The sequence below is a fragment of the Nycticebus coucang genome, chromosome 8, assembly GCF_027406575.1.
Source record: "Nycticebus coucang isolate mNycCou1 chromosome 8, mNycCou1.pri, whole genome shotgun sequence".
Taxonomy (NCBI): domain Eukaryota; kingdom Metazoa; phylum Chordata; class Mammalia; order Primates; family Lorisidae; genus Nycticebus; species Nycticebus coucang.
The window spans coordinates 103,624,548-103,642,451 of record NC_069787.1 but is presented as its reverse complement, the minus strand read 5'-3'; the positions used below and the strand labels follow the sequence as shown (position 1 = coordinate 103,642,451).

At 40.5% G+C, this 17,904-nt stretch overlaps 1 protein-coding gene across 2 annotated transcripts in view; it reads left to right on the top strand.

The window, feature by feature from the left end:
* The first annotated feature begins 333 nt into the window (after positions 1–333).
* STAG1 (stromal antigen 1) overlaps positions 334–17,904 on the top strand; it is a 411,299-nt gene continuing 393,728 nt past the window's right edge. Inside the window, exon 1 of one of the 2 annotated variants that reach the window (XM_053598524.1) lies at positions 334–590. The gene's annotated coding sequence lies outside the window, so the exon portion shown is untranslated. The remainder of the gene's footprint in view (positions 591–17,904) is intronic. The other variant, XM_053598525.1, reaches the window with a different exon arrangement.

Genomic DNA, 17,904 nt, shown 5'->3' with positions numbered 1-17,904 from the left:
GAACCGGAGCGGGTTCCTTCTTAGGTCTCCGAGAAGCTACAAAAATGGCGGGCGGTAACCCAGCCAGCGAGCCGCGCAAGCGCTGCAGCCGCCGTCCTTCCGCTTGTCTTCCGCCGCGAAAAAACCGTCCACAGCGCCCGTACCCAGAAGTATTCGCCGATCCCGGTTGGCTGAGCTGGGCAAGCGCTACATGTGGGGGCGGAGCCGCCGCGCAGCGGCCACGTTTCCCGCCCCACTGGTGCGCGTGCGCGCAACCCCCGCAGGAGAGCGTTTGCGCGCGCCCCCGCCTCTGCCCCCAGCTCGCGTCTCTGCTCCCTCCCCTTTCCGAGTAGGCTTGTCCCATCAGCGAGGCAATGGGCACTGCGGCCAGCAGAGGGCGGTCCGGACCCAAGTCTGCAGCGGCGCCATTGGCGTGTGGAAAATGCCACCAGATGGCGGGTTAGGATTGCAGCTCCGTTGAAGGCGCGGTCCCCGCTTCCGAACCCCCGGCGACCACCCCGTAACAACCCCCCCACGTCGGGAATAACACACCGGAGACTTTTGGGGGGAAACTAGGTCGACGGCCGGCGGCTCCCGGATGGGCAGCTGAGGTGAGTGCGGGCGGCGGCGACAGCGGCGGGGGGCGGGAAAGAGGGGGAATGCGGCGGCAGCGGCGCGGGGGCTGGAAGCGCCGATCCAAGATGGAGGCCCGGCGAAAGCGAGAGAGCGCGAGCGGGGAGCGGGCGGGCCAGGCGCGGGGGAGGGTGGCCGCGCGGGCCTGTGCGGGGCGCGGCGGCCGTGAGCCGTCCGAGTGTCCCGAGAGGCCACCGTGGGCGCGGCGGGCACCCTGGCGCCCTCTTTTGCTCCCCAGCCCTCCCGCGGGCCCCGAAAATTTTGCCCCCGCCCGCCCCGGCACTACGGCTACAGGCGCGGAAGCCTTTGTGGCGCGCTTGGGCCCGCCGCCAAGCCCGCCCTCTGCCCCCCCCGCCCGAGCTCTCGGGACTCGCCCGCGCCCAGCGGGCCGGGCCGAGGCAGGCTGGCGCGAGTGTCTTCCGCCGATCGCCGACCTGGCGTTTCTGCGGTGTTTTAGCGGCGGCGTCGTCACATGACAACGAGCTCGCCGTAGCAGAGGGGCCTGGGGTCGCTCGGCGTGGCGGCTGGCCCAGGCCTCTTGGTGGGGTGGGGCAGGGGGCTCGCGACTGGGGACCGTGGGGCGTCGATGCCGGACTTTCCCGCTATCCGTCTTCCCCGCCCCCGACGGGGGCCTCCGTGTGAAATGTGTCCAGGCCCGAGCTCTGCCCCGTTAGTTTGCCAGTCCCCCGGGAGACGAGGCCAATAAAAGTTGTTTTCCCTCCTTTCTCATGGTGGGGGCGGGGTGAGAAACCAGAGCGCCTGGAGTTGGACCTGAACCTCATTTGGAGGGTCCGAACTGGGTGCTGTTTGTATGGTGTAGGTACGAGGCAATTTTCAGGCTTTAGGATCGTCACGTCACCTCATCTCCCCACATTTCAAATGTTATCTAGTCTCTTCACATTGCGGGGAATTATGCTTCGGACGTATAAGTCCTGGGATGGTTTTGGACTCTCACAGACTTAAAACAAAGCTAATTGTGATAACGAATTATTTGCTGTTAAGTTGATGATTTGATGATGAATATAGTTTATTCTCGTGGTTGTGACTGGGACTATATTTTGCATCTTCTTGGCCAAAATAGTATTTGTGAAAGTATTTGTAGGGTTGTAAAGTTGTGTGATTTGCAAGTAATGTGGAATTTGACTCTGCCTTTTAGTTTTCTGTGTGTTTTAAATAAATTGAAAATTATGACGGCGAGGCACTTACGGAAATACATTGTATGATATGTAGTACCTACCTTGTTCTCATGTTCATAATGTCTGAAGAATAAAGACTAAAAACATTTGACCAAGGAGAGAAATGTGAAAAGAGCAGAAATGTTATTTCCTTGTTTTTGATTTTTGAGAATGCTTGTAACACAAATTGTCACCTAATAAAGTTACAAAAAGCCTACAGGTGTTTTGGCCAAAATTTTTTTCTTTACATATTCAAAATGCATTTGAGTAAACTAAATTTATTCAAGTGGTCTACCAGTGGTCATTTTTACAAACAAACTACATTTGAGCGAACATTTTTCTGTGTCCACTTAATTTAGATGTTCTGATAAAGCTAAGATATTTAAATAAATATGAGATATGGAAATACTTATTAGGATTGCCGTCTTTGAAGAGAGTAATACACTTATTGTTGATTTGAATGGCTTTTTTTAAAGAGGTGAGGGAGCACTGGGATAGGGAAGAGGAAGTGGGCCTTAGTTTTGTGATTTTTTTTTTTCCCCCCAGTTTTTGGCCCCGGGCCGAGTTTGAACCTGACACCTCTGGTATATGGGGCTGGCTCCCTACTCCTTTGAGCCACGGGCACCACCCAGGTGTTTTTTTTTTTTTTTTTTAATGGTGGTTAACATTTATTGACCACTTGCTAGGGACCAGGCACTATTTTCTTTTCTTTCTTTCTCTTTTTTTTTTTTTTTTTTTGTTTGGCGGGGGCTGGGTTTGAACCTACCACATCCAGTATATGGGGCTAGGGCCCTACTCCTTTGAACCACAGGCACCGCCCAGTTTGTGATCTTTAGGATGTTACTCTTTGAGCTTTACTTTCCTTATCTCTGAAATGGGAGTGATTTGGTGGTAGTGTAGCAAGAAGTGTGTGTAAATACCGTTAAAACTTAACATGCGTACAACTTTACAATTTTAGTTTTGTTTCCTTGATTCTGGATCTGTATATTTTCATAATCTCTGTGCTATGAGAAAATAAGATATACTCTGTGGTAAAGATACATGCCTTTTTCCCCTTTTATTTTCTTCTTTGCTTTTTCCTGTGTCTTTTTTACCATTTTCTTTTGATGTAAAATAAATTACTACAAATCTAGTAGTTTCATATTCATTTATTTTAGTTTCTATAGGAGTTTGGGTAGGTGAAGTTGAGCTCTCTGTTTACTGTCTCACATGCTGCAATCAAGGTGTCAGCTATGGCTGCAATTTTCATCTGTGGCTTAGGGTCCTCTTTCAGAGTCACTACTTGTTGGTGGAATTAATCTCCTTATGGCAGTGTGACTGAAGTCCCCTTGCTAGCTGTTGGCTAAAGACTGCTCTCAGTTCCATGCCATGTGGCCACAATGTGAAGTTCACAATACATTTTTATTTATTTATTTTTTTGCAGTTTTTGGCCGGGGCTGGGTTTGAACCCGCCACCTCCAGTATATGGGGCTGGCGCCCAATTCCTTTGAGCCACAGGCGCCGCCCCACAATACATTTTTAAAGTAGGAACCAGTCTCTCTGATTTCCTCTACTCAACTGATCAAGGACCTTAATCACATAAACAAATATCTCTTTTGTCATATAATCATAGGAGTGATATCCCATCATATCTATAGTTCTCTTCTGCACCCAAAGGGAAGGGTCAGTAGAGGCTCTTAATAATTTTGCCTGCCATGGGAAAGGAAGTAAGTTCACATTAGCCTATTTAGAATCTGGACATACAAGGAGAGACGTAGAACAGTTATCCCACTCGATCAGTTTATTGTTGTCTTTTCCTCACCCTTTCCTTTCTGATATTTCCTGGTACCTAAGTTTAAGTACCTCTTCCTAGAAAAGCATTTTATTGCACTGAGAGGAAATAAAAAATAAAAATAAAAATGAAAAAAATTAAAAGACAATAGGGAAAACGAGATTAATTCTTGCCATTTTTTTTGATGCCTATTGTTTTACCCATTTTTAGAAGTGAAATTGAATATCAGAGATACCAAGGAATTTAAATGCTTTGATCACATTTCTGTTAAGTGATAGATTTAGACATTTGTTATATCAGACAGTTGCTGTGGCATGATTGGTCCACAGCTGTGTGGAGAGAATTCTTAGGAAGAGAATGGTTATTTGAACATGTCAGGGTAGGGATATTATTGGTGAAACAAAAAAGGTAGTAAAAGTTTGGTCATAGTTGTATTTTAATAGTCTAAGAAGCAAAATGTTTTCAAGAATAGGCAAATAGCACAGTATTGGGTAAAGAAATCAAGCTTTAAAGACATAAAACGGGGAGTTAAAATCGTTAGAGAGGTACAGCTTAATATTCGAATACAGAGATGATATAGTAGGGGCTTCGTGAATCTTTGTCAACTGAATAAAAATATGAATCTTTAGAATTTAGATGAATCTTGCTACTATGGTACTCTGTACAGGAAAAGTAAGAAACAGGAGCCTAAAATGATGATGATGACATGTAAGTCACAGAAGGGAAGATTCTGTTGTGTTTATGGAGAAGGAAGAGTCAGTTTTCTGTCATTTTGGTATGTTAAGAAGACAGGGTGTGGCTTCTTGGCTTTTAATGCTGAGAGAAACCTTGTCTTATTGAGAAATGTGATTCTTTTAAAGTGAGCTTAAGGTCACAGGTAGGCCAGTTAGTTTGATATTATCTTTTCTCCATAAAACATACTTCTTACTGCTTCTCTCCAATTTTTCTCCTCTTCTAAATCTCTGTTCTGCCAGTCAGTAATTGAAGGACATCTCAAGTTTTGCCTTCTTTATAAAACATAGTCCTTTGTGTAGTGGAACTAAATTTCCTAGTTAAGTGTCTTTGTGACGTTTTGCTGTAAACAGCTATAGCAATGGTTCTAACTTGATGGAAGCTAGCAGTTACAAAAACATTTTACATGGCAGCCCAGTACACATACACAGAATTGGTAAAAGGCAAGCAAGAGTTATATGATCTAAAGAGAAACCAGAGTATACACACAATTGGAAAGAAAAGTTTTGTAAACTAATATTTAATTTTTCTTTTTTATTATTACATTTTTTGAGATAGGGTAGAGTGCCATGGTGTCAGCCTAGCTCACAGCAACCTCAAACTCCTGGGCTCACGATCTTCCTCTCTCAGCCCCCTGAGTAGGTGGACTGCAGATGCCCACACCATAATATCCTGCTGATTTTTTCCATTTTTAGTAAAGACTTGGTCTCATTCTTGCTTAGGCTGGTCTCAAATTCCTTAGTTCAAGGGATCATCCTGACCTGGCTTTCCAGATTGCTGGAATAACAGGTGTGAGCCACCATGCCCAGCCAACTAATGTTCAATCCTTATGTAATATACTCTGATATTTTCTATTAAGAATATTGCTTTCTACTCAACTAAAAAATGTGACTTACAGCAACTCATAGTTGGAAAAGTAGTGAATTTTAATCTCATCAGAAGTAGAGTAGTAAGCAGAAACCTTTTCACTTCCATTAGATTGATAAACGTAAAAAAGTCTGATAATTCCAAGTGTTGATGAGAATATTGAGAAGTTATACTCCAGTTTTTGACAGCAGTGGGAATTGATAGTCATTTCGGGAAAACATTTTAGTAGGAGTATTTAGTAATTAGAAGATACACATACTTTAAACCTAGCAGTTACGCTCTTGTCTTTATAGTCCTGGTGAGAGAAATTCTTGTATTTGTCTACTAGGCTTTGTGAACAAGATGTTCATAATAGCTTTATTTCCACAGATGTGGATTAATAGCCTTATTTGCAAGATTCAGATGTTCATAATAGCCTTATTTGCAAGATTCAGAAATAAACTAAGTGTCCTTCGGGGAGGGGGATAGGATGGCTAAATTAATGGATGATGGTTTTCAAAAGTTAAAATAATCTTTGTTCCTGGGATAACCCTATGCAGTATATCAAGCACCTTTTTTGTATTGACTACTATTTTGTTAGTGATTTTGGCATATTTCTTCAAGGGGAATATTGCTTTGTAGTTTTATTGTAATAGTTTTTTTTTTTTTGTAGAGACCGAGTCTCGCTTTATGGCCCTCGGTAGAGTGCCGTGGCCTCACCCAGCTCACAGCAACCTCCAACTCCTGGGCTTAAGCGATTCTCCTGCCTCAGCTTCCCGAGTAGCTGGGACTACAGGTGCCCACCACAACACCTGGCTGTTTTTTGGTTGCAATTTGCCTGGGGCTGGGTTTGAACCCGCCACCCTCGGTATATGGGGCCGGTGCCCTACCGACTGAGGCACAGGCGCCGCCCTTATTGTAATAGTTTTGTCAGGTTCTGTTATTAGGTTTATGATGGTGTCATACAAAAGTTTGGGACATGTTCTCTCTATTTACTGAAACATTTTGTGTATTACTGTTACTAATTCTTCCTAGAGTGTTATTGATAGAATTTCACCAATATATTTGGACTTGAAATTTTCTTTATAGTATGGTTTTTGATAATTCAAATTCAGTGTCTATTCTAGATGTAGGGCTATTCAGATTTTCTCTTTTGTGTCAGTTTTGGTAGATTATGTTTGTTAATTTTATCTAATTTGTTGGCATAAGTTGTTTATAAGATTCTCTTGTTACCTTTCTTTGTGTGTGTGTGTGTGTGTGTGTGTTTTGGCCAGGGCTGGGTTTGAACCTGCCACCTCCGGCATATGGGACCGGTGCCCTACTCCTTGAGCCACAGGCGCCGCCCCCCTTGTTACCTTTCTAATGTCTGTAGTGTCTGTGGTGATATCTCCTCTTTAATTTCTAGTATTGTTAATGGGTTCTTTTTATCTTGACCATTTCTAACTAGTAGTTTATCAATTTTGTTATCTTTTCAGATTATCAGCTTTGCCAATTTTCTGTATTTGTTTTACTATCTCATTGCTTTCTGTTCTTTATAATTTTCATTTTTCCACTGACTTTGCCCTTTTTCTAGTTTTCTAAGGTAAACAACGTTAGGTCATAGATTTTAGGCATTTCTTGTTGTCTAATAAAAGCAGTCTAGCCGGGTGTTGTGATGACCGCCTGTAGTCCCAGCTACTTGGGAGGATGAGACAAGAGAATTGCTTAAGCCCAAGAGCTGGAGGTTGCTGTGAGCTGTGAAGCCACTCCACTCTATTGAGGGTGACAGAGAGAGAGAGATTCTGTCTCAAAAAAAAAAGGCAATCAAAGCTATAGATTTTCTCTCTAAGAACTGTTGCTGCATTCCACAGATTTTGATGTATTTTAAATTGTTTAATTTGAAATAATTTCCAATTTACTTTTTCTTTTACCCACGGCTCCTTAAAAAGTATGTTTAATTTTCAATATGTGGGATTCATCTGGATAGCTTATTGTTGTATCTAACTTAATTTCATTTTTGAGATCAAAGAATATATTCTTTTTTTTTTTTTTGCAGTTTTTGGCCAGGGCTGGGTTTGAACCCGCCACCTCCAGCATATGGGGCCAGCACCCTACTCCGTTGAGCCACAGGTGCCACCCCAAAGAATATATTATATGTATTTTAATACTTTAAAATTTATTGAGCCTTGTTTCATGGGCCAGCATATGGTCCATCTTGGTTAACCTAACTTTCACATGTGAAAATAATGTATGTTCTGCAATTATTGGGTGTAATATTTTATAAATATCATTTAGATTAAGGAGTTTTGTAAGTGTTTTTCAGATCACCTGTCTGTACTGATTTTTTTTTGTGTGTGTGGGTCTTGTTCTAGTGTTTGCTATGAGGAAAATTAAAAAATTAAAATATCCATTACAGTAGAACCTCTGTAAGTTGACCATCCAGGGGACTGTAACAAACTGGTCAACATATGGAGGTGGTCAACATAAGGAATTAGGCCTACTGTATTGATAGTACATGTGGTGCATGTCCAGTCTTTGAATATTAAGTTGACTTGAGGAGGTGGTCAGTGTAGGGAGGTGGTCAACTATGGATGTTCTACTGTATGTAGAATTGTCTATTTCTCTCTTAATTCTGTCAATTTTTGCCTCATTTATTTTGATGCTGTTATTAGACACATAAAATTTGTGATTGTTATGTTGTTTTGACAAAGTGACCTTTTCATCTTTAAGAAATGTCCCTCTTTCTGCTAGTAATCCTTGTCTTAACATCTACTTTATCTGATACTAATATAGCCTCATGAACTGTCATAGTATATCTTTTTCCACCATTTACTTAAAACTCTCATTTTCATTCTGTTTAAAGTGCATCTTTTGATACTAGCATATAGTTGAGTAATTTTTAATCCCTTCTGACAATATGGAAGTGGAATCTCTCTTTTACTTATAATAAACATTGCTTATATGCAAATGCCTGTCAAGAACTGTGACGTGTTTGAGATTTTGCCTTAGTGCAGGCTAGGCTAATAAGTTAACCTGGCATAGTTTAATGGATGCTGGTGAAGCCATGAAATAACTGGATCATAGATGAAGAGCATTTGTATCTGATCTCTGAGCCCCAGTTTGCACAGAACAGTGGGAAGAGATCCAGGTGATACCTGCATAAGGAGTGGGTTGAATTGCAAGAGAGGAATCCCAAACTTAGGGAAACTAATATCTTTTATCATGGGGAAGATACTCTTTGAGGACTGTTCACTTACTATGTAAACATCCTTGAAAGCTCTGGAACAAAGACATTGAATGCCTCCTTTTCAAGACATGCAGAAAATAAAGAGGACCATGAACAACCTGCCAAATGGATTTTCTCAATTTCTCCTATGTTATTTGCTTCTGAAATTTTTCTTCTATTTCCTACATGGCCACAACCTAGTTTGAAATAATTTATCTATGTACTTATTCTTTGTGAGTTATGCTCCCACTAAATTGGGTTAGGTACTTGTGTCCTTTTTTCTCCTTTGTTCTGGTGTAAATATGTGGGTAAGAAAATACTCATTAAACATTGATTATGTACAAATAAACAATTACGGTAACTCTGTGTGGTATTTATTTTTTTGCTGGCCTTACCCCTTTTTCTGGTAAGGAACTGAGATATGGGTAGGAAGGGACACACTGTGGAGAAGCTTTTGTAGTATATTTCTTGACCTTAGTAGCAATGTTGCTTGCTTTAAGATTCTTTAAATACTTACCTAGACTAGCATATTGTACTGTATAACTGAAATAACTCACAAAAAGAAAAACAGAAAAAGCAAACAGTGAGCTGTAGAATCTGTCTATGTAAAATCTTTCCTGATAACGTGAGCCAACATTTATTATCATCCTCTGTGTGTGTTACTGATTGCATTTATTGTTGCCATCATAAGGTTTGTAAGTGGTGGTGTTTAAAAGGCATAGTATCCTTTGTAGTGTTTTAAACTGATTTGTTACAAGACCACCCAGCCAGTAAGTAATAGAATCAGGAGTTGAACCCAGGCTTAATTTCAGAATGCATACCCTCAGTCTCTTTCTTTTTTTTTGGCCGGGGCTGGGTTTGAACTCACCACCTTTGGTATGTGGGGCCTGCGCCTTACTCCTTTGAGCTACAGGCGCCACCCATCTCTTAATGAGTGATTTTTCTTTTAGCCTTATTTCTGCATGTTGAAATGCTTTGCATTTTGAAATTTATTTTACAGAGATTTGGTTTTCTTCCCTATTCCACCATGTAATAGTGTGTTATCTTGGGTAGCAAACAATTTTTGGAGTCATCAATTATCTCCTCTCTATGATAGGATTACAGTTAAAATTATTTTGTTTTTAAAAATTTACTTATTTTAATTGACAAAATGGTATATGTATTTATGGTTTTAACATGATGCTTTGATGTGTTTATATTACAGAATGACTAAATCAGGTTAATTAGCGTATGCATTACTTCATATACTTTTTTTGTAGTGAAACATTTCAAATCTACTCTCTGAAGCGATTTTAAGTATATATTGTTATTGACGATAGTTAACATGTTCTTTAGTAGATCTCTTGAATTTGTTCCTCCTGAATGAAATTTAGTATCCTTTGATCTGTATCTTCCCAATTCCCATGCCTCCCCTCAGTCCCTGGTAATCTTGACTCTACTCTCTGTTTCTATGAGTTCAACTTCTTTAGAGTCTACATATAAATGAGATCAGTAGGTATTTGTTTTTCTGTGCTTAGCTTATTTTTTTTTTTTTTTTTTTTTTTTTTGTAGAGACAGAGTCTCACTTTATGGCCCTCAGTAGAGTGCCGTGGCCTCACACAGCTCACAGCAACCTCCAACTCCTGGGCTTAAGCGATTCTCTTGCCTCAGCCTCCCGAGCAGCTGGGACTACAGGCGCCTGCCACAACGCCCGGCTATTTTTTGGTTGCAGTTTGGCCGGGGCCGGGTCTGAACCCACCACCCTCGGTATATGGGGCCGGCGCCTTACCGACTGAGCCACAGGCGCCGCCCTGTGCTTAGCTTATTTAACTTAACGTAAAGTCACCCAGGTTCATGTTATTGCAAAAGACAGGATTTTCCTTCAATTAAATAAATAAATAAAATCATTATACTTTTATAGCCTGTTATGATTAAAAACAGTTAGCTACTTGTTTTTATTTTATTTAAAGAAATCTTGTTCTTTTTAATTTCTGTTTTACACACTTTTGTGTTGAGGGCGATTTTCTTTTCTTTTTTTTTTTTTTTTTTTTTTTGTAGACAGGGTCTCACTTTTATGGCCCTCGGTAGAGTGCTGTGGCCTCACACAGCTCACAGCAACCTCCAACTCCTGGGCTTAAGCGATTCTCTTGCCTCAGCCTCCCGAGTAGCTGGGACTACAGGTGCCCGCCACAACGTCCGGCTATTTTTTGGTTGCAGTTTGGCCGGGGCCGGGTTTGAACCCGTCACCCTCGATATATGGGGCTGGCGCCTTACCGACTGAGCCACGGGCGCCGCCCAGGGGGCGATTTTCAATAGGAGGAATTGCAAGGAAGCTGCTGTGCTACATACAAACCCTAACTCAGAAGCATATCTGCTATGAATGGCTTAACACCATGTTCCCCAAGGATGTGCATTGTATGTTGGAGGGTAGCCACACTGTTTCCCATGCTTTTAACCATTAAACTTCTATTAAAATTATATTAAACTTACATTAAATTATAATTTTATCTAGTATCTAGATTTATCTAATGGTGAGGTTACTTTCCAGAGGCAAAGATTTTTTTTTCCTTTTTTTTAAAGACAGAGTCTCCTTTGTTGCTCAGACTATAGTGGCATCATAATTCAGTACAATCTCATACTCCTAGGTTCAAGTGATCCTCCAGCTTCAGCCTCCCATTTTAACTGCTGTAGGCTGGTACCACCATGTCTGGCTAATTTCTCTCCCTCTTGTTGAGATGGAGTCTTGAACTTCTGGCTTCAAGAGATCCACCTTGGCCTCCCAAAGTGCTAGAAATACAGGTGTGAGCCACTACACCTGGCTCAAAGAATTTTAGTTAATTGGTTGTTACCAGCACGAAGAACTAGCAGTAGATTAAAATTTTATTGAAAATGGTTAGGTACTCCAGGTAATTTAGAGATAAAAGTTATAACCAGTGTTTTCTGTTTATTATTAAATATATTTCAAAAATTAGGCCCTTTTACTTTCTTTAAGAAAGCATTACATCCTAGAAAGACATTTTAATGCTTCTTTGGTAATTGATAAGTTTTGATGGCTTTCTCAGGATTATTTATGAATATTACCTTTGTATATATAATTCTGTAACAGCAAAGGGAGCAGGAATGAATTTTTTCCAAGAGCAAAACCTTTTAGAGTAAATTCCTAGATGAAGTAAGATGATGATTATTTTTTCCTCCCATAGGAATGGGATACAGAGAACAAAATTGTGGTTCACTGATAGGTTTTCTTTCTTTTAAATTATGGACAGTTGATATTTTATTTTATATGTATAAAGGTGGCATGGTGTCCAAGAGAGAAAACTAGTATAGTGTCCGAGATCCAAGTTTTAATTATAGCTTTACCACCATAATTATTAGCTATGTGTTTTGTGTGTGTGAGTGAGATTAAGATACAGGGTGAGCAGCACGGTGGTTCACACCTGTAATCCTAGCACTCTGGGAGGTGGAGGCTGGAGGATCGCTTAAGGTCAGGAATTTGAGACTAGCCTGAGCAAGAGCCAGATCCTGGCTCTACAAAAAATAGAAAAAATTAGCCAGGTGTGGTGGGATGTATCTATAGTCCCAGGTATCTATAGACTGAGGCAGGAGGATCCATTGAGCCCAGGAGTTTGAGATTGCAGTGGGCTGTGATGAGATGAGTAGCCATGCTACTCTACCTGGGGTGACAGAGTGAGGCACACCTCTGTTACACACACCCCTACCCCCCACCCAATGATATGGTATCGTGCTCTGTGGCTCAGACTGTATGGAGTGTAATGACATGATCACAGCTCATTGCAAATTCCAACTCCTGGACTGAAGCAATCCTTTTGTCTCAGCCTGCTAAGTAGGTGTATGCTATCATACCTGATTAATTTTTCTTTTCTTTTTTCTTTTTGGGAGACAGAGTCTCACTTTGTCACCCTGGGTAGAGTGCTGTGGTGTCATAGCTCACAGTAACCTCCAACTTTTGGGCTTAAGCGATACTCTTGCCTCAGTTTTTTTATTTTTAGTAGAGACAGGGTCTTGCTCTTGCTCAGGCTGATCTTTTACTCATAGCTCAAGCAATCCACCCGCCTTGGCCTCCCAGAGTGCTAGGATTACAAGTGTAAGCTACCACGCTCAGCCTAATTTTTCTTATTTTTTTGTAGAAACAGGGTTTCTCTGTGTTGCCCAGGCTAGTCTTGAGTTCTGGCCTCAAGCAGTTCTTCTGCCCTGGCTCTTCACAGTGTGAGGCACTGTACCCAGACAACTGTGTGTCTTTGACTCATTACTTCTCTGGGCCTCAGTTTATTCATCTCTAAGATTAGTGTCTTAGACTAGATATCTGATTTCTAAGATTTCTATAATTTTTCAGTCCCTACTGAAATAATTGTGAGGTCTTTAGTTTTCAGTCCCTATTAAAATATCACCTAAGTTTGATATTTTACCTCCGTACCTTCCATCTGTTCATTAGGATAATTCATTATTTTCTCTTGGCTGATGACTGTCACAGACCAAATGTAATGTTGATATTTAGATAGCACTTACAGTTTTTGGTGCTAAGTGTGGGTATGTGTTGGGTTCTTCATTTATTTGATGAAAAAGAGATTGGCAAATATTTTTACATAATTTTATTCACTGAGTCATTCTTCAAGTGCCATACACTGTGGTTGTAGACATCATTAAAGTACAGTTCTTGTTTTCCTGAAGTATGGAGGGAGCATATCAAGACTCAGAAATTTGGGCCAGGCGAAGTGGTTCATAACAGCAAAGCCAGCAGTTTGGGAGGCTGAGGCAGGAGGATTGCTTGAGGCCAGGAATTCGAGGCTACAATGAGCTATTATTGTGCTACTGCACTCTAGCCTGGGTGACAGAGACAAAAAAAGAAAAAAAAAAGAACTTACACACCCTTCTTTAGAGATCTTTCCCTAATACTCTTGTTACTTCCCTCTCCCTCCCATCCAACATTGGTCCAAGTGTTCTCTCTGCCTTTGTGCATTAGGGGTACACTGTGCCTGGGCTGGCATGAATGGCCGTGGAATTGGTACCTTGCATAAAGATACTCTGGTCACGAGGTCAGGTGTAGGTGAAGCCTGAAATCCAAATTTTATTCTGCTTGACAAATTATCCCTTTTTCCCACATTTTTCTAATTTATCTGCCCCAAAGAGTCAACCTTTTTAAATTTTTACGAAAAAAATCTGTGTATGCCAGCAGGTACCTTTCTTGTGCATTAGGGCACCATTTACACTGGTCTGTTATGCTTTTTTTTTTTTTTTTGTAGTCAAGTTTATTGTAGGTAAGAAATGCCTTGAGGTGGTTTGTTGAAGTGAACAAATGTTTCCTGAAGGAGGTAAATTTTTATGTAAGTTTTGAAAGAGAAGTGAAAGCCAGGCAAAAGTGGAATGATGGAGATGGGAATGTCATTCTAAGTGAAGGAAAGAGTACATGCACCAGGTCAGAGCTGTGATCAAGCGTAGTGACTCCATTTCTCAGAGTGTGGTCCTTGAACCTCGTCGTGTCAGCATTACCTAGCAACTTGTTAGACATGCAGATTCTTGGACCTCACCCTAGGCTTGCTGAATGAGAAATTTGGGGGGTAAAGAGTAGGAATCTGTATTTTCTTTTTTCCTTTTAGAGACAGTCTCACTTTATCACCCTTGGTAGAGTGCTATGGCATCACAGCTCACAGCAACATCCAACTCCTGGGCTTAGGTGATTCTCTTGCCTCAGCCTCCCAAGTAGCTGGGACTACAGGCGCCCACCACAAAGCCTGGCTATTTTTTGTTGCAGTTTGGCTGGGGCCGGGTTTGAACCTGCCACCTTCGGCATATGGGGCTGGCGTCCTACCCACTGAGCCACAGGCACCGCCCAGGAATCTGTGTTTTAACAGGTTCTTTAGGTGACTCTGATGCAGGTTGAAGTTTGAGAACCACTACTATAGCCCATCTCTCTGAAAGTGTTACTTTGCTAGGAGCCTATGGAAGAGTGATTAAAATACACAGAGCTATAAGCAATGACCAGAGCGTGCCAGAACTGAAGAATTTGAACTTTGTCCTTAGGTCAGTGGCTGCACATTAGAATCACTTAGAAGCTTTAATGTTTGGGATTCACCCCAGACCAACTGAACACAAATATCTGAGTTTTCTGTTACACAGTAAGGGTTGTGAGTTATATAATTGACAGGAGTTGGTTACTGATCTTGATAATGTGTTTATTGAAAATGTATCAAATACTGTGTCAGCTAGGTTACGTGCATGATAATAATCTTTCTTCTTTTTTATTTTGAGGCAGTCTTATTACGTTGCCCTCGGTAGAGTGATGTGGCGTCACAGCTCACAGCAACCTCAAACTCTTGGGCTTAACTGATTATCTTGCCTCAGCCTCCCAAGTAGCTTGGACTACAGGACCCCACCACAACACCCACTATTTTTTGGTTGCGGTTGTTATTGTTTAGCAGGCCTGGGCCAGGCTCGAACCTGCCACTGGCTGCCGAGCCATAACACAGCAGTCTTAATGTAGGTATTCCTTTTTCACAGGTAAGGTAAAGAGGTTAAGTACATTTTCCCAATATTACATAGCTAGAAAATGGTGGGTTTGAGCCCAGGTTTTTGTGACTCTAAAGTCTTATCTAATTTCTTAAGCAATTAAAAGCCCTGAGCTTCATGAACTTGGATGGGAAAATAATCACATATTTATTTTCACTAACCTGACTGAAATTTAGCAGTTCCTTCAATTTTTTTTAATTTAATTTTTTTTAATTTAAAAGATGGGATATTGCTCTGTCTGTCACCCAGGCTGGAGTACAGTGGTGTGATCATATCTTACTACAGTCTCTCAAACTCTTGGGCTCAAGCATTCTCCCACCTCAGCTTCCCATACAGCACGTGTCACCACACCTGACTCATTTTTAAATTTTTATTTTCGTAGAAACAGGATCTGGCCATGTTGCTCCAGCTGATCTGGAAGTCCTGGCCTCAGGCAATCCTCCCACCTTGGCCTCCTGAAGTGTTGGGATTATAGACATGAATTACTACGCCTGGCCTCAATTTTGAATGTAGGCAATGAATCATTTTTTTATTATCAATACCTATTTTGTCACCACCAGAAATCAGAAATAGTTTCATATTATAAGTGTTATAGATATCTCAAAATATAATTTCTCCTAATCGGTACATCAAAATTAGGCAAAAATAGATTTACCTCTAGATCAATTTATTTATTGTGTTAAGGAAGCCTATTGTATCACATCCTAGATTTGCTCTTTTAATATATTGATAATTATATTTGAATATAATTAATTTATCTTGTAGACATACTATTCACTGACAAGGAGACTTTAGTGAATAGTTTGATGTAAGGTAGATAAAAAATAGACAAATATCCATTTGTTTGGTTATCCCTTCCTCATAAAAGAGATCCTTAAACATCAGACAGTGTTGCCTTCTCCACCCACCCCTCTTTTATTTGGTTTGTTAAATTATACTGAAACTTAAGTTCTTTGTTGCATATCATACTTACTAGATTAAAAAATACATTGGGTTTGGAGTGCTTTTTTTGAAACACCTCTAAAAAATTAGGGAAGAAGACAATGTGCATTATCCCAACAGTCATCTTAGCTATATTGTAGTTTTATATAGAGCTGTCCAGTAGGACTGCAATAATGGAAATCTTTTGTATGTGTTCTGTCCAATATAGTAGCTGTTAACCACAGTGATGCAAAGAAACAAAGTAATAATAATAAATAACAGTACTTCTTATGTGTTTTGCACATATTAACTTTTGTAATCATTATAACAACTGCATGAGACAGGTACTAATGTTATGTCTCAGCTTACAGATGAGGAAACACTTTACAGAGGTTAAATAACTAGTAATTAGCAGATCTGGGAATTTATGGCAATCTGGCTTCCCACATACTTCTTTATCATTTTTCTTATACCCACAAGTATATACAGAATGGCTTTAGAAATGGGTTATTAAAAGGAATTTAAGGTAAACAGTTTTATCTAATTATTAAATAAAGTATGTTCAGTACTTTATAGTTTATTTACCCTTTATTATTATTTGATTCTAATATTCAATTTACTATTTCCTGTAAGTGAACTGGTGTTAGATGTAGGAGGTATTATTATTATTATTATTATTATTTTTTTTTTATGGTTTTTGGCCGGGGCTGGGTTTGAACCCGCCACCTCCAGCATATGGGACTGGCGCCCTACTCCTTGAGCCACAGGCGTCGCCCCTTATTATTATTTTTTTAAGATACAGAGTCTCACTTTGTTGTCCTTGGTAGAATGCCGTGGCATCACAGCTCACAGCAACCTCCAGCTCTTGGGCTTAGGCAATTCTCTTGCTTCAGCCTCTGGAGTAGCTGGGACTACAGGCACCCGCCACAATGTCCAGCTAATTTTTGTTGCAGTTTGGCTGGGTTCAAACCCCCCACCCTTGGTATATGGGGCTGGCACCCTAGTCACTGAGCCACAGGTGCCACCCACGTAGGAGGTATTTTTAATAATGAATACTGACACAGTAAATAATAGTTTATATATTTTTTTTCACCACCAAGGTCAATTGAAAGTTAGGTTCTGAAATAGAATAATCTGATTATGTTGATTACCGAAACAAATTGAAATTAAATTTTGAGGTTATTTTGTGAATAGTCAGTTTTGGTTATCCTCAGAAAACTTATTTGAATAACCTATTTATACCTAGTATGTTATGTTTCCAGAGACCTAGAGGGGGAAAAAGTATCTCTCAGACAGAGAGTTCTATTCTTAACTGTATTTGGGCCAAACTGCTGGTAGAATGAAATTGAAAGGGGCAAGAGAACTGTCATTTCTCGAGTATCTTTTATTGGCATTGTGCTTGGTTCTTTTTTTTTTTTTTTTTTTTCTTTTTGTGGGGCACAGTGGCTCATGCCTGTAATCCTAGCATTTTGGGAGGCTGAGATAGATGGATTGCTTGAGGTTAGGAGTTTAAAACCAGCAAGAACAAGACCCCATCTTTACTAAAAATAGAAAAAATTAGCCAGGTGTTGCAGTGGGTGCCTTAGTCCCACCTACTTGAGCGGCAGAGGCAAAAAGATCACTTGAGCCCAAGAATTTGAGGTGGGTGTGAGCTGTGATGCTATATCACTCTACCCAGGGCGACAGATCAGACTCTGGCTTTAAAAAAAGAAAATTCTTTTTTTTTTTTTTTTTCCTCTTCCTTTTTGTGTTTGGTTCTTTACACAGTCATCATTTATTGAACACAACATTTTTATTAAGTCCTTCAAATGTTTTAAATCCATTACATTTGTCATTTAATCCTCACACAACTGTTTCATTCAGAGAGCATGATGATGGTAAAGGTATTTCACAGGTGAGGGCCTAACAAAGTACTTGCTGTACCTTCTTTCTTCTTCACTTCTATATATTCATAAATATAGGTGGGGAATGATGTGGTGGTAATGCTGAGGTTATTACTTGTGCCAACTCATCTATTACTTAAGGTTGTCCAAGTTGTACATTTGTTTATTTTGTTTCAGTTATATGCTGGACAATAAGGCAGATGAAGTATTTGTTCTCATGTGACAGACAGTTGATATTCATGTAAACAGAATAAA